A 17,776-nucleotide genomic window follows, 5' to 3' on the forward strand; every position below is an offset into this window, starting at 1 on the left:
AACCTTAAATGCTTCTTCTATCTTAATGAATACTTCTAATGTCTCCTGAGGCACAGAGTTAGGAGTTAGTACTGGAGTCAACTGGATCCCCAGGGATGAAACAAACATAAATATTCCTTAACCACAGCTGTGCCAAACACCCATGATCACTATCCTGGGAATTATAGAAATATGTCCCTGCTTCCGTCCAGGACTCCCAGGGTTTTCTCAGAAATAATTGTCTATCTCAAATGAGCATAAAAAGTGACTTCATGACCACTTTCCTGAGCCAGAAGAACATTGAAATTTTAGCTTTAATTAAGGACATTTGTATAGGACCATGGCATGCAGTGATAGGTCTTTCCATTATAAGACATGTACTGCTTCTCATAGAACAGGATTTTTTATTATTCATGTGTTTAGTAACCACATTTATTAAGCAACAACAGTATTTAAGTCTCCATACTAAGCATTATCTGGGCCATCACTATTTCCACAGTGCTTAATATAAAACATGGTCATCCAACATATTATTTTCCTTAATTGTTACCTTGGCTACCCTACCTCTTTGCAGTTATTCACAAAATTTAGGAACAGCTTATCAAATTCTGTCAAGATATACATTGGGACTTCTACTGAGAATGCATTGAATCTATGTATCAGAATCCAGGTATCAGGGGTGAAAACAAAGAGTTAAGAATACCAAGTTTTTCAATCCAAGAACATTGGGCATCTTTAATTTTTCTCAAAATTATTTTATAGCTTTCCATGCAGAGATATTACATCTCTTACACTAGATTTGTTCCTTGAGTAATGGTATTACTTTATGCCAGTGTAAATATTCTCTTTTTAAAATATTTGTTGCTGATGTATAAAAATAAAATAAATTATTTTGATCCTGTTCTGGAAAAACTGCTATAAATCTTTAATTTCTAATAGGTGATCTTGTTGTAGAATTTGAGAGAAGTTCAATTATTTGAGTATAGAGAGGCCAGGACTCAGGAATGATTTTGAGAAGGAAAAATGGTTTATTGACAGCCGGCCAGATTCGGGAACTTTCTGTTTGTATCCCGAGCCCCGAACAAGATTTTTTAGTCCCTTTTATACAGAGAGGAAAGGCCAAATGGTCCTTTTGTTTCAGTTCTCAATAGGCTTGAATTACCATATATTTATTTTCACATCTTAGTAAGCTTTTAGCATGGACCTCAGGCATTCAATAAGCTTTTAGCATATTTGCTTTGCATTTCCCTTGAATACTTAAAGTTTATAGACCTTGCATTGTTAAACTGTTTCCTGCTCACCAAGGGCAGGACTGCAACCTTTCATCATCCCACACCCACAAGTCACAATTTAGGTTATCTCTGAAGAGACAAAGAGCCTGCCACCCATAGCCCACATCATTTCCCCCTTGCCAAAGTTTAGCTTGCTAAGCTTTGGCATAATTATTGTTGGAGCTATGAGGTGGATGGCTGTTTGTTGTTTTGATTGATTATTTATCAATCTTTAGTGTAGCATCCAGGACTGTTTTTAAGAGTTTAGAAGTTTTCATTCTGGACAGCAGAATCCTGGGGCGGGGGCCTCCTGCAGTTATTCTGCGGCCACCGGCGCTCACATGGATTTCCAGTCAGGTTCCAGATCCATCTATTAATTTTATTTCACTCTTGAAGAGTTTACACCTTTAATTTAAAAGGGGTACTGAGGGAGATGGATTTCTTTTTTGTAACTGCTTCCTGCTGGCCATGGGCTGTAGTCATTGCCTAATAAGGTGTAAAACTCTTAATTTATTCTAACTGGAGGAAGATTCATCTGGCATTCTGTACAAAGTTGGATGAAGTTTTCATATGGGTAATAAGATGTTCACTCTGAAAGAAAAACTTAATTAAAAATGTGGAATACCCGTTTTTAAAAGAGGACATTGGATTACAGAGGTAGACAAGGTTAGGTGCCTATAAATATGGCACTCCTTCAAAGCTGGTGGGAACAGCATATATATTCTTTTTTAAGTTATTCATCTTTAGAGAGAAATTGCAACAGACACTTAGCTTTGTCTGAAGACACATTCTAAACTGTTTAATGATTGGCACTCATTTTCTCTGTTAGACGCTCCTGGTGAACTTGCACTCCTTGGGCAACTGGCTTCACTCAGGATTAGAACACTAAGTTGGAAATCCTCTTAGTTTTCACCTGTGCGAGTGATCAGAACTACAGAATAAAGGTTTTTTTACGCCTTGGTTTTAATTGTACAATTTCTAGCTATTTTGACTTGTTCAATAGGTGACTCACCATCAGCAGGCAAGCCTCACCTTTGCTACACAGCAGAGTACAGTAGAATATAGAAGTTGACTGAGACTGGCTGAGACTGCCACCTTATTCTATAGACATGTTTATTAACTGTTTAGAAAATAATTTTACCAGGAATTTAACATGTTTAATATACTTCTGCACTTGATCCAAAACAGAAAAGATAACATTATAATTATTAGGCATATATTTAGTACAGGATAAAAGTACAGCACTTAATATTAACTAATGTATTATTTAATGCATAAGGATTCAGAGTTGCAATTATTAGTTTTGAGTTTCAGGTTTGTAATACTTTACATGTTATCTCTCTATGAGAGCAGGCCATAATGCCAATTGTGTTTAAGTTTTACTTACAGTATCCTGGTATCATGGCTCCACTTAGCATGTTTTTCAACGCAGTGAGCAAGTCACAGCACCTTAATCTTAGAGAGATTTTCCATTATTCTACTAGCTTGGTGCATAGTGCTCTCTGGCACCATGGTACAGTGCCAGTCTGGAGGCGATATCCATTGTACACTTGGCTGTACCAAGTCATTATTGGCTGCTGCAGGAGCTTGAAACTGCAACGTAGTTTCCATTGACTTCAGGAGCAGAACCAGAGCCTGATATAGCAAATATTTTTAATTGAGGTGTCAGTGACCAGCCTAGCCAATAACTCACATGGAGAGGCAAAATGCAATGCATACAAGGTCTGGTCTGAATGCACAAGAGTTTGATAATGTTAACATGTATTCCTTGTTTTTATATATATATTTTTAAACAATTTAATGCAACACATCATATATCAAATGACTGTTAACTTACACAATTTTACCATGAAGATACCAGTAGGTACTTTACTTTAGTAATAGAAGAAAAAAATATTTTTCATTGTTAAAGTGAAAACAGAATATTTTCAATAGAATCAAGATAACTTTTATTACCATTTACTTTAATATGTACCTTGTGGTGGCCTTCAGACAGGTTTTATTATCACGAAGTTATTTTTTGCAACCAATACCAATCTAAGTTTTAGTTAACCAGGACTTTTAGAACTAGAACTGATGTGGGCTATGGGTGGCAGGCTCTTTGTCTCTTCAGAGATAATCTAAACTATCTGTGACATGTGGGTGTGGGATGATGAAAAGCTGCAGTCCTGCCCTTGGGGAGCAGGAAACGGTTTAACAATGCAAGGTCTATAAACTTTAAGTATTCAGGGGAAATGCAAACCAAATATGCTAAAGGCTTATCTAGAATGTCTGGAGTCCATGCTAAAAGCTTACCTAAATTTGGAAGATATATATGCTAATTGTAGCCTATTGAAAACTGAAATAAAGCGACCATTTGGCCTTTCCTCGCGGTATAAAAGACATTTGAAAATCTTGTTCAGGGCTCGGGATTCAAACAGAAAGCTCCCGAGTCCAGCCGGCCATCAATAAACCATTTTTCCTTCTCAAAATCATTCCTGAGTCCTGGCCTCTCTATACACAAATAATTGAGCCTCTCTCAAATTCTACAACATTTTTGGTGACCACGGCAGGACAACAAACGAAGGCCAGAGATGGTAGCATTTTGCTGCCCCTTCCAAATCCCCAAGGAAGCCGGGAGGACTCAGGTGAACCCCAAATCTGGGTGCCCCTGGATTAAATTTAATCCAGAAAAGATGTGGGCTCCACCAGATCTTCCTGACAAAAATCGAGGGCAATGGAAGGTCTGAATGGAAAGATTCTGAGAATGAAAAAGAACTCCGAACATGGAAGAAGGTAAGACTCCCTGGGTGAGCAAAGTCTGGAAGGCCCTAGCTTTAATTGCTAGGAAGGGGAGGCTGATCACCTCCCAAGAGAACCCTAGTAGCCCCAAAATATTGGGGGGAAGCCATTCTCTCAAGGCTTGGGAAAAGGAAAAAAAACAGGGAAAAGCCCTGGTGTTTTGGGTTTGTCTAACTGCATGTTAGAATCTGGTACTGGTCTTATATCCACTAAAGGAGTGGAGTCTCGATTTTAATAGGAAAGGTTGTTTATAGGTTCGGAGTCCTAATGTCCTGGAGAAAAACTGGGGAAAAGCCCTGGTGTTTTGGGTTTGTCTAACTGCATGTTAGAATCTGGTACTAGTCTTATATCCACAAAAGGAGTGGAGTCTTGATTTTAGTAAAAAAGGCTATTTATAGGTTCAAGTCCTAATGTCCTGGAAATTAGTCTAGAAAAAAAAAAAACTTGGTTGCAGGAAAATGGATCGGCTTTTCTGGTGGAGCTTAGTCTGGGTGTAAAGTTTAAACAGTGGAAAAAGTCTAGCTGAAATCTTTTGTTATGGTGCTAAATTGTGAATGAATTCGCTTTATACCAAATGTTAAGTGTTCTGAGGTTTGTGATGGCTGTGGGGGCAGTCATGGTGAAAATATATATGTAAACTTGTGGGTCAAATTAGTAACCTTTGTGCTTCTGTCTGTGTCAGCTCAATGCTACTGTTGGAGTTGTGTCCTTATGTAAAGTAGAATTACAGCTGAGCTGGAGCCCTCCCTTGCCATTGGCAAGGGGGTGAAATGATTATGGGGCAAAACTGAGGAGTCTGGATGTTTGCGGAGTCTAGATGTTTGTGCATGCTCTGCTGTCTTGTCTCTGATCTGGCCCTTTGCCGGGTCTTGGAGGCCATCTGTGTCCTCACCATGCACCCAAATTCGTTGGGGCTGCCCCAGTCAGGGTGGCTGGGTCCCCTGGAGAGTTGCTGAATTTGAGTAGGTTCTGTCTGCCCATTTTGGCCTGAAAGCTGGAAAGGGGGGAGGGGCTTGCCCCTTTCCAGTGAGTCCACACCTTCTATTCATAAGCCACTTTCCTGTTTGATTGTTGTGCACCCGACTGCCTGAAAGGGGGGGAAGTGAAGGGGGTGAAAAGCAGAATCAGAATAAATGCAGTAAAGTTCCCTCCCTAGGGTGTCAAAGCCAAAATACCTTTGCATTCTGCCCAGGTTCTTAGAAGGTATTGTAGTAACTTTAAGTAAGAGAATGTGTTCTGTGAAAGTAAAATTTGTCTTAAGGGTATAAATAATTATAAAAGTTTTACAAAGCATTGTTTAAATTAAGGTATTTAAATGGCTAATTGCAGAAAGTCATTATTTAACAAAACTGAATTAATAATAATAATAATAAAAGGCAATTTTATAACAAATTTATTCGGCAGCCAGTCTCCCCTGCCAACTTGCTTCCAAAAAAACTGTTTCTGGTATTACATGCTACTAAGTATTTAAAGTGAAGAAAAGTTCATTATTTTAACAAGCTTGTTTAGTATTAATGGCAATTATATGTTGTAAGAAGTTTGCCTGGTAACTTAGTATATAGGATATATGGAGTGTGTTTTTATTGTTAAGGAAACAGAAGATGATTTTGTCCTAAGATAAAATGATTGATTATTAGAAAGAGTAGAGTGTTGAGAAAAAACCTGAATGAATACTGAAAGTGTAGAAGGTTTGTGGAAGGAAAATTTTTATGATTAAAATTGAGTAAGATCAATATACAAAGAAAATCTTTTATCAATAGCTTCTTGGGCTTTAACCTCATCATTTCCTCAGTGTTTGAAGAAGAGTCTTACCTCTTTTAAAAGAACATTTATGTTCTAGAAATGAAATCCTGAAAAATAGCTTTTTATTTCAAACTAACTGCAAGAGATTTATTCTTTTACTTTAAAGGAAAAATTAAATTAATGGTTAAGTTCATTTAATATGTTATAAGTCGAATGAAAGGTATTTAAAAGTGTTATAAAATTAATAGGTTTTTAAAAAAAATTAATAAAAACTGTAACTAAGAGTCAAAACATTTATAAATGCATTTATATTATAAAACAGTGGAAAGACAATAACTGAAATTATAGCTGGGTGAATTTAGCCTGAAACTATTATTTAAGTGTAAATTCTAAACTAACCTTTCCTTTGTTTATGGTTACTTCAAGCCTAACCTCACCCTTTGCCTTTGCCTATGGTTATTTCATAATTGAGAAGAGCTGGGACATCACTGTCTCCTCTCCTGGTATTAGTAACCCTTTCTCTCATGAATTCAAGAGTAAAACTAAATAAATTGCTGCCTGATGGAATAAGGTTAAATGACCACTGGAGGTTTTATTATCTCCAAAATCTTAAAGGGGGATGGAGGGGGAAAAGTCTCCTGCCTTGACAGTCAATCGGAGCCTGGGTGTGACAGCTGGAGCTGGGATAAAATATGGAGAGAAGAGTCTGGGTGAAGGGAGGATGCTCTCTGGCACCTGTTCCTCCTTCTTGACTCCCCATGACATGTTTACCACTTGGGACATACTCCTGTCCAAATCTGGGGCCAGGATCCAGGTATCTGCTCCCCTTCCACAGCTTCCCTCTCTACCCTTGGGGCAGCTAAAAGAAAAAGCAGTGGAACACCAGGTGAAGCCCCTTTTTGGGTCGGAAAGGAAATTCCACAATTCACATGCTTCAGGGAACACAGGAAGCACATTAACAGGATGTGCAAACTGTGGGGAATTTAAATGGAGGATTTTGTCGTTGACCCAGAAGACATAACCACCAGATGGCAGTGACAATCTATTCATTGGACATGGTGTTGACTGTTTTGTAGGATGGACCCCCTACAGAAAAGCTTCCAAAGGCCACAGGTGGGAAGGAGTCCACAGTTTTGTTTCTGTGTCTAACTCTTTGTGTCTGCCCATTTGCTCAGTGTATGTCTTCATACATCAGGATAATAATATCAAATTAACAAATGAAAATTCTTAAAAGAGCTCTATTCAAATTGTTAATTGAATATGCAGTTATATATGTAAATAAATATTCTTAAAGCCCAAATTAAACTAAGCAAAATGAAAAAGTCATAGAAATCTAATTATAGAAACAATTGGGAAAGGGCCTCCTCTTTACAAGAGCTTTAAAGGCAAGACTAGGTGTAGCAGATTAAACCTATCTACTAGGCTAGGGAATTAAGAATCAGTTTGCCTAGTAATTTCCCAGTTTAAACCTTTTGTCAGCCATAAAATGCAAAAAAAAACAAAGATTAGGTTAATTTTCACATAAGAAAAATGTTGATGTAACCTGGTGGCCTGCTGCCTCAGTCTCCCACTCCCGGGTTGAACAGCAGTGGAGGAAGCCAGTTTAGGCCAGTCCTATGGGCAGTAGAAGGATGCCCAAGAAGGAGCTAAGTCGGTGCCATTTCAGCACTAAATTCTATTCCTTATTTAACAAAGGGGAGCAGGTAAAAACTAAAATGGCTGGAATGTGATAGAGGAAGCAATTAAATCAAACTTTTGCGTGGGAAAGTTAAATCTCAGATAAGCTGTAACTTCTGAAGTATCCAATCTATAAAAAAACAGAGAAAGAGCTTGCATGCTAGACTTAGGGGTATAAATTGTGTCATTTTTCTTTGTCCGGGGCACCAGCCATATCTGGCTCTGCGCCCCTTCTTGCAAGATTGAGAATAAATTATTTTCTCTCCACAATCTGGTAAGCCTTATTTTCTTCCAAAAGATTTGTTTCCAACAAAATAAAGGTAATTAGTGGCTCTATTAACAAATTTCAGTAAGTAAAGGAAAGTCCATAAAAGCTATGGAAAAATCTTTCCTGGGTTATGATTTAAAAAAATTAAGTAATTGTGTAATGTGTTTTAAAACCTGGTAGTCAGTATGCATGTGTTTTAAAGCCTGGTAGTCAGTATGCTTTTAAATTAATAATTTTCATAACTTAAAGAAAAGAAGTTTTTAGCTTCCTGTAAGGGAAAAAGAAAACATTCCTTGCGTAAACTATTATAGTTTCAATTTTATTTAACTTGAGTGTAATCTCCCATAGTTAACTTATAAACTAAATTAACATTATGTACGAAATCTTTCAATTAATGAAAATTATAAGTTCACATTGGTAAAATTAGGCTAAAGAAAAAAGATTGTAGATGTGCTCTCTTAAATAAATAAAGTAAATTTCTTTGGTAATTGTAATTTAATAAGCTTATTTAAACATAAAGTGTCTAGTCAATGTGGTTATATTCAATTATAAGGAGTTTGTAAAACATCTGCCAAACTGAAAATGTTTAAATAGTTCTAGTTCTAGAGAAGTCATTGTTAACTAAAACTTAGATTGGTATTAGTAGCAGAAATAACTTAATGATAATAAAACCTGTCTGAAAGCCACTGCAAAGTACATATTTAAGTAAATAGTAATAAAAAGTTATCTTGATTATATTGGAAGTCTTCTGTTTTCATTTTAACAATGAAAAATAATATTTTTCCTCTATTACTAAAGTAAAGTACCTACTGTTATCTTCATAGTAAAATTGTGTAAGTAAAGTCATTTAATATATGATGTGTTGCATTAAATTGTTTAAAATATATATATAAAAACAAGAAATAAACGTTAACATTATCAAACTCTTGTGCATTCAAACCAGGCCTTGTATACATTACAGGTGGCCTCTCCATGTGAGTTATTGGCTAGGCTGGTCACTGACCCCTCAATTAAAAATATTTGCTATATCAGCCTCTGGTTCTGCTCCTGAAGTCGATGGAAACTATGTTGCAGTTTCAAGCTCCTGCAGCAGCCAATGATGACTCAGTACAGCCAAGTGTACAATAGATATCACCTCCAGACTGGCACTGTTCCATAGTGCCAGAGAGCACTATGCACCAGGCTAGTAGAATACTGGAAAATCTCTCTAAGATCAAGGATGCTGCAACTTGCTCACTGCGTTGAAAAACATGCTAAATAGAGCCATGATACCAATATATTGTAAGTGAAACCTAAACACAATTGGCATTATGGCCTGTTCTCATGGAGAAATAACATGTAAAGTATCACAAACCTGAAACTCAAAACTAATAATTGCAACTCTGAATCCTTATGCATTAAGTAATACATTAGTTAATATTAAGTGCCGTACTTTTATCCTGTACTAAATATATGCCTAATAATTATAACGTTATCTTTTCTATTTTGGATCAAGTGCAAAAGTATATTAGACATGTTAAATTCCTAGTAAAATCATTTTCTAAACAGTTAATAAACATGTCTATAGAATAAGGTGGCAGTCTCAGCCAGTCTCAGTCAACTTCTATATTCTGCTGTACTCTGCTGTGTAGCAAAAGTGAGGCTTGCTTGCTGATGGTGAGTCACCTATTGAACAAGTCAAAATTGCTAGAAATTGTACAATGAAAACCAAGGTGTAAAAATCTTTATTCTGTAGTTCTGATCACTCCCACAAGAGAAAACTAAGAGAATTTCCAACTTAGTGTTCTAATTCTGAGTGAAGCCAGTCGCCCAAGGAGTGCCAGTTCACCAGGAGCATCTAACAGAGCAAATGAGTGTCAATCATTGAACAGCTTGGAATGTGTCTTCAGACAAAGCTAAGTGTCAGTTGCAATTTCTCTCTAAAGATGGATAACTTAAAAATATATATATATATGCTGTTCCCACCAGCTTTGAAGGAGTGCCATCTTTATAGGCACCTAACCTTGTCTACCTCTGTAATCCAATGTGTCCTCTTTTAAAAACGGGTATTCCAAATTTTTAATTAAGTTTGTTTCTTTCAGAGTGAGCATCTTATTAACCATATGAAAACTTCATCCAACTTCATACAGAATGCCAGATCCATCTTCCTCCAGTTAAAATAAAGTAAGAGTTTTACACCTTATTAGGCAATGACTACAGCCCATGGCCAGCAGGAAGCAGTTACAGAAAAGAGATCCATCTCCCTTCAGCACCCCTTTTAAATTAAAGGTGTAAACTCTTCAAGAGTGAAATAAAATTAATAGATGGATCTAGAACCTAACTGGAAATCCATGTGAGTGCCGGTGGCCGCAAGATGACTGCAGGAGGCTCCCGCCCCAGGATTCTGCTGTCCAGAATAAAATCTTCTAAACTCTTAAAAACAGTCCTGAATGCTACACTAAAGATTGATAAATAATCAATCAAAACAACAAACAGCCATCCACCTCATAGCTCCAACAATAATTATGCCAAAGCTTAGCAAGTTAAACTTTGGCAAAGGGGGGAAATGATGTGGGCTACGGGTGGCAGGCTCTTTGTCTCTTCAGAGATAATCTAAACTATCTGTGACTTGTGGGTGTGGGATGATGAAAGGCTGCAGTCCTGCCCTTGGGGAGCAGGAAACGGTTTAACAATGCAAGGTCTATAAATTTTAAGTATTCAGGGGAAATGCAAACCAAATATGCTAAAGGCTTATCTAGAATGTCTGGAGTCCATGCTAAAAGCTTACCTAAGATTTGGAAAATATATATGCTAATTGAAGCCTATTGAAAACTGAAACAAAGCAACCATTTGGCCTTTCCTCGCAGTATAAAAAGCATTTGAAAATCTTATTCAGGGTTTGGGATTCAAACAGAAAGCTCCCAAGTCCAGCCGGTCGTCAATAAACCATTTTTCCTTTTCAAAATCATTCCTGAATCCTAGCCTCTCTATACACAAATAATTGAGCTTCTCTCAAATTCTACAACAGAACTATTTAAACGTTTTTAGTTTGGAAGATGTTTTACAAACTCTTTATAATTGACTATAACCACATTGACTAGCCACCTCATGTTTAAATAAACTTATTAAATTACAATTACCAAAGAAATTTACTCTATTTATTTAAGAGAGCACATCTACAATCTTTTTCTTTTAACCTAATTTCACCAATGTGAACTTACAATTTTCATTACTCTGAAGATTTCGTACATAATGTTAATTTAGTTTATAAATTAACTATGGGAGATTACACTCAAGTTAAATAAAATTGAAACCATTATAGTTTATGCAAGGAATGTTCTCTTTTTTCCTTACAGGAAGCTAAGAACTTCTTTTCTTTGTTTAAGTTATGAAAATGAACAATTTAAAAGCATACTGACTACCAGGTTTTAAAACACATTACACAATTACTTAATTTGTTTAATCATAACCCAGGAAAGATCTTTCCATAGTTTTTATGGACTTTTCTTTACTTACTGAAATTTGTTAATAGAGCCACTAATTACTTTTATTTTGTTGGAAAGAAATCTTTTGGAAGAAAATAAGGCTTACCAGATTGTGGAGGAGAAAATAATTTATTCTCAATTTTGCAAGAAGGGGCACAGAGCCAGATATGGCTGGCATGTGGAACAAAGAAAAATGACACAATTTATACCCCTAAGCCTAGCACACAAGCTCTTCCTCTGTTTTTCCATAGTTTGGATACTTCAGAAGTTAAAGCTTATCTGAGATCTAACTTTTCCACGCAAAAGTTTGTGATTTAACTGCTTCTTCTATCTCACATTCTAACCATTTTAGTTTTTACTTGTTCCCCTTTGTTAAATAAGGAATAGAATTTAGTGCTGAAATGGCACCAACCTAGCTCCTTCTTGGGCAACCTTTCACTGCCCGTAGGACTGGCCTGAGCTGGTTTCTTCCACGGCTGTCCAACCCGGGAGTGAGAGACTGAGGCAGCAGGCCACCAGGTTACACCTATCAACATTTTTTTCCTTTATGTGAAAACCAACCTAATCTTTGTTTTTTTTACATTGTATGGTTGACAAAAGGTTTAAACTGGGAAATTACCTAGCAAACTGATTTTTAATTCCCTAGCCTAGTAGATAGGTTTAATCTGCCACACCTAATCTTGCCTTTAAAGCTCTTGCAAAGAGGAGGCCTTTTCCCAATTGTTTTTATAATTAGATTTCTATATGACTTTTTCATCCTGCTTAGTTTAATTTGGGCTTTAATAATATTTACAAATATAACTGCATATTTAATTTTTAACAATTTGAATAGTGCTCTTTTAAGAATTTTTATTTGTTAATTTGATATTATCCTGATGTATGAAGACATACACTGAGCAAATGGGCAGACACAAAGAGTTAGACACAGAAACAAAACTCTTTGATATTATTTATAATTTGCATTATTTTATATATTGTTTAGCTTAATTTGGGGTCCCAAAATATATATTACTTATAACTGCATATTTCACCTCAACAATTTGAGCAAATAGGCAGACATGAATAGTTTGATACAACATAACTTTAGTTACTTTAAACTTCTAATTCTTACAAAACAAGTGTGACTGCAAAACATTTCAAAGACTCCTGAAACTCTTCTTAACTTGCACTATGACTGTGCAGTTTTATACTATGACTATGCAGTTTTACACAAGAATTTTCTTTCTTTCTTAATGGATTGTAATAACCAAAATGTTTTCAATGCTTTAGCACCGTTTTGTTTTAGAACTTTATATTTTACTTTGAAATTAGCAGAATTTTGGATAAACAACAAGATTAATCTTATATATTTACTGAGGCTATTTGAAGACTCAGGGAGACAGATGTTTCTCTCATGAATTGCCACTCTTAGGAACACTGACCATTAAGGCAGGAGACTTCTCCCCCCCCACCCTCCTTTTTGATTTTGAAGATAATAAAACTCCAGTGGTCATTTAACCTTATTCCATCAGGCAGCAATTTATTTAGTTTACACTAGAATTCATGAGCGAAAGGGTTACTATTACCAGGACAGGAGACAGTGATGTCCTTGCTCTTGTCTGGCCTGTAGGGGCAGAAGCTATTATGAAATAACCATAGGCAAAGACTAGGGGTGAGGTTAGGCTTGAAGTAACCATAAACAAAGGAAAGATTAGTTTAGAATTTACACTTAAATAATAGTTTCAGGCTAAATTCACTCAGTTATAATTTCAGTTATTATCTTTCCACTCTTTCATAATATAAATGCATTTATAAATGATTTTAACTCTTAGTTACAGTTTTTATTAATTTTTTAAAACCGGTTAATTTTATAACACTTTTCAACACCTTTCATTTGACTTATAACATATTAAATGAGCTTAACCATTACTTTAATTTCTCTTTTAAGGTAAAATAAATCTCTTGCAGTTAGTTTGAAATAAAAGCAACTTTTCAGTGTTTGATGAGATAAGACCCTTCTTCAAACACTGAGGAAATGATGAGGTTAAAGCACAAGCTATTTTGATAAACAAGATTTTCTTTGTATACTGATCTTACTCAATTTTAATCATAAAAGTTTCCTTTCACAAACCTTCTACACTTTCAGTATTTATTCAGATTTTGTCCCACACTCTACTCTTTCCAATAATCAATTATTTTATTTTAGGACTAAATCATCTTCTGCTTCCTTAGCAATAAAAACACATTCCATATATCCCACATACTAAGTTACCAGGCAAACTTCTTACAACATATAATTGCCATTAATACTAAACAAGCTTGTTAAAATAATGAATTTTTCTTCACTTTTAATACTTAGTAGCATGTAATACTAGAAACAGTTTTTTTGGAAGCAAGTTGGCAGGGGAGGCTGGCTGCCAAATAAGTTTGTTATAAAATTACTTTTCATTATTATTATTATCAATTCAGTTTTTGTTTAATAATGACTTTCTGCAATTAGCCATTTAAATACCTTAATTTAAACAATGCTTTGTAAAACCTTTATAATTATTTATACCTTTAAGACAAATTTTACCTTCACAGAACACATTCTCTGACTTAAAGTTACTACAATATCTTCTAAGAACCTGGGCAGAATGCAAATATAGTTTGGCTTTGACACCCTAGGGAGGGAACTTTACTGCATTTATTCTGATTCTGCTTTTCACCCTCTTCTCTTCCCCGCTTCCAGGCAGTCAGGTGCACAATAATCAAACAGGAATGTGGCTTATGAATAGAAGGTGTGGACTCACTGGAAAGGGGCGAGCCTTTCTCCCCTTTCCAGCTTTCAGCCAAAATGAGCAGACAAAAATTCTCCCAGCGACCCAGCCACCCTGACTGGGGTAGCCCCAACAAACTTGGATGCATGGCGTGGACACAGATGGCCTCCAAGCCCCGGCAAAGGGCCAGACCAGAGACAAGAGAGCAGAGCATGCACAAACATCTAGACTCCACAAACATCCAGACTCCTCAGTTTTGCCCCATAATCATTTCACCCCCTTGCCAATGGCAGGGGGTGGGGGCTCCAACTCAGCTGTAATTCTACTTTACGGAAGGACACAACTCCAACACTAGCATTGAGCTGACACAGACAGAAGCACAAAGGTTACTAATCTGACCCACAAGTTTGTATATATTTTCACCATGGCTGCGCTCACAGCCATCACAAACCTCAGAACACTTAACATTTGGTATAAAGTGAATTCATTCACAATTTAGCACCATAACAAAAGATTTCAGCTAGACTTTTTCCACTGTTTAAACTTTACACCCAGACCAAGCTCCCCAGAAAAGCCAATCCATTTTCCTGTAACCAAGTTTTGTTTTGTTTTTTAATCTAGACTAATTTCGAGGACATTAGGACTTGAACCTATAAATAGCCCTTTTTACTAAAATCAAGACTCCACTCCTTTAGTGGATATAAGACTAGTACCAGATTCTAACATGCAGTTAGACAAACCCAAAACACTAGGGCTTTTTCCCCATTTTTCTCCAGGACATTAGGACTCGAATCTATAAACAGCCCTTCCTATTAAAATCAAGACTCCACTCCTTTAGTGGATATAACACTAGTACCAGATTCTAACATGCAGTTAGACAAACCCAAAACACCAAGGCTTTACCCCGGTTTTTCTCCTTTTCCCAAGCCTAGAGAGAATGGCTTCCCCCAAAAATCTGGGGCTACTAGGGTTCTCTCGGGAGGTGATCAGCCTCCCCTTCCTAGCAATTAAAACTAGGGCCTTCCAGACTGTGCTCATCCGGGGAGTCTTACCTTCTTCTATGTTCAGAGTTCTTTTTCGTTTCCAGAATCTTTCTCTTCAGACCTTCCATGGCCCTCGATTTTTGTTGGGAAGATTCTGGTGGAGTCCACATCTTTTCTGTATTAAATTTAATCCAGGGACGCCCAGATTTGGGGTTCACCAGAGTCCTCCTGGCTTCCTCGGGGATTTGGAAGGGGCAGCAAAATGCTACCGTCTCCGGCCTTCGTTTGTAGTCCCTTCGTGGTCGCCAAAAATGTTGTAGAATTTGAGAGAAGTTCAATTATTTGAGTATAGAGAGGCCAGGACTCAGGAATGATTTTGAGAAGGAAAAATGGTTTATTGACGGCCGGCCAGACTCGGGAACTTTCTGTTTGAATCCCGAGCCCCGAACAAGATTTTTTAGTCCCTTTTGTACAGAGAGGAAAGGCCAAATGGTCCTTTTGTTTCAATTCTCAATAGGCTTGAATTACCATATATTTATTTCCACATCTTAGTAAGCTTTTAGCATGGACCTCAGGCATTCTATAAGCTTTTAGCATATTTGCTTTGCATTTCCCCTGAATACTTAAAGTTTATAGACCTTGCATTGTTAAACTGTTTCCTGCTCACCAAGGGCAGCACTGCAACCTTTGATCATCCCACACCCACAAGTCACAGTTTAGGTTATCTCTGAAGAGACAAAGAGCCTGCCACCCATAGCCCACATCAATCTCTTCAAGTAATGATGATTTCTTTCCTCCTACTTCCCAATGCTTACATGTATATTTTATTTATTGCTTTATTGCACTAACAACTCTGGTGCAAAGTTGGATGGAAGTGATGAAAGTAGCATTTTTGTCTCATTGCTGTTGTCACAGGTAAATTTTTACTCCTTTGCCATTATGTTGGCTGCATTAGTTTTATAACTACTTTTGTTGGAGAAATGTGCTTTCATTTTATTGCTTATTTGCTGAGGATTCTTTTTCAGGACTAGAAAAATCATTTCCTTTATCTGTTGAGAAAACAATACAATTTTCCTTCATTATTCTGCTAATATGATTAATTGTATTGATTAATTGTAAAAAGGCATATCAACCTTGCATTTCTGGCATAAATCCAAGTTGCACATAGTCCTTTATTTTCCCTTATTTATTGATGAATTTGATTTGCTAATATTTTATTTAGGAATTTTAATTTTTGCTCATCCTTGAGAATATCCTGAAATGTTCTTTACTTATAAGATCTTTGGCATGTTTTTATATCAGTGTTATTTGAAGCTCAAATATGATATAGGAAAAATTCCTCTTCAATTTTTTTCCCTCTAGAAAGTTTTGTATACATCTGGCATGATTATTTTATTAAATAGTCTTGCAGTGATGATTTTTAAGAACAAGCTAGATGTTTAATAGAAGATAATTCATATTTTGTTTTTTATGAGTTGAAAATATTTGTAGAGATATTTTTAAATATAGAGTACATATTTCAACATGTAAAGGACCATTTGTGTTTTTTCTTCTGCCTTTAGCCATTTTGTAAGTTATGTTATCCAGGAATATGTGTTTTGGATATACATTTTGATATTTATTGGATAAAAGTTGTGCAAAAATATTCTTCCATGGTTTTTCATTGTCTGCAGGTGTGTTGATATATACTTTTTCATTGCTAATGTTGGCTATATATGCCTTCTCTATTTCATATCTATCAGTATCACAGCATATTAATAATTTTATTGGTATTTCAAATAACCAGCATTCAGAAGTTGGGTTTTCCAGAAGCAGATACTAAGGCTGAGACTGGGATGCAGCATATTTATTAGGAATCAACAGCTGTGAAGGAAAGGGGGTGGGAGCCAGATTAGGCAAAGGGAGAAGCTGAGCTGTAATGAGACCTGCAAAGCTTTGATCAAACCCCTGGGGGTCTTTGCTGCAGTGCTCATAAGAGTTTTCGTTATCCTGGGTCAGATGGAAGAGGCTGGCAATTTACACCCTTGCCTCACTCATTTACCTAATGTGGGTACCCTGGAAAGAGTGTGACCTCAGGGATAATTTGAAGCTAAAAGCAAAACCTGAAGGGACAGTATATTCCTGCTCAAGTCATACCCCATAACTGAAAGACTTCTCACCCATTTCACTGGCTTTTCTCTCAACTACTTTCCTCCAGTAGCTCTTGGAAACTTGAAATTATCATTTTATTGAGATTAATGTTGTTCTTCAGAAACCACTCCCAAATATTCTTGGCAGTTTCAAAGAATGTTTTGTGCCAGCTGAATATATTAGCTGCATTCTATTTTATAAGGTGAATAAAATTGCATGTATTCTTTATGTGACCCTCTTTTTATATGACTTTTTTTAAATTTTTAAAATCATGCCCCATCCTTATTACACTATTTCCTAACCCATTTTGCAATAGTGTAGCTAGGTACTAGCCTCACTTTTCTAGGAAGAATAAGTCTTAATCTTAACTTACTCCTATGTATCTGATTCCCTACCAGTTCAAAATGTCTTACCCTAAAAACAGACAACAGTAGTTAGAATGAACAGTATAAATTTAATTCTTATATCTCAATAACAATAATAATATTACCTAAACATTTTTTCTGCCAAGCACTGAGTAAAGTGTTTAACATGTATTATATAATTTAGCACTATGATAATAAGTATAGCCATTGCAATTGTTTGAAAAATGTGGAAAGTGAGTCATAAAGTGGATATTTTCCCTGTCCAAAGTCTCATAGTTCCTAAGTGGATAAGCTGTCAAACCCCACAAATGGTCTTTATAACTGCCATCTTAACTACACCATAAATGATGACATTTCTTAATCTCTATGTAGCGACA

The sequence above is a fragment of the Dasypus novemcinctus genome, chromosome 10 (assembly GCF_030445035.2).
Source record: "Dasypus novemcinctus isolate mDasNov1 chromosome 10, mDasNov1.1.hap2, whole genome shotgun sequence".
In the NCBI taxonomy this organism is placed as follows: Eukaryota; Metazoa; Chordata; class Mammalia; order Cingulata; family Dasypodidae; genus Dasypus; species Dasypus novemcinctus.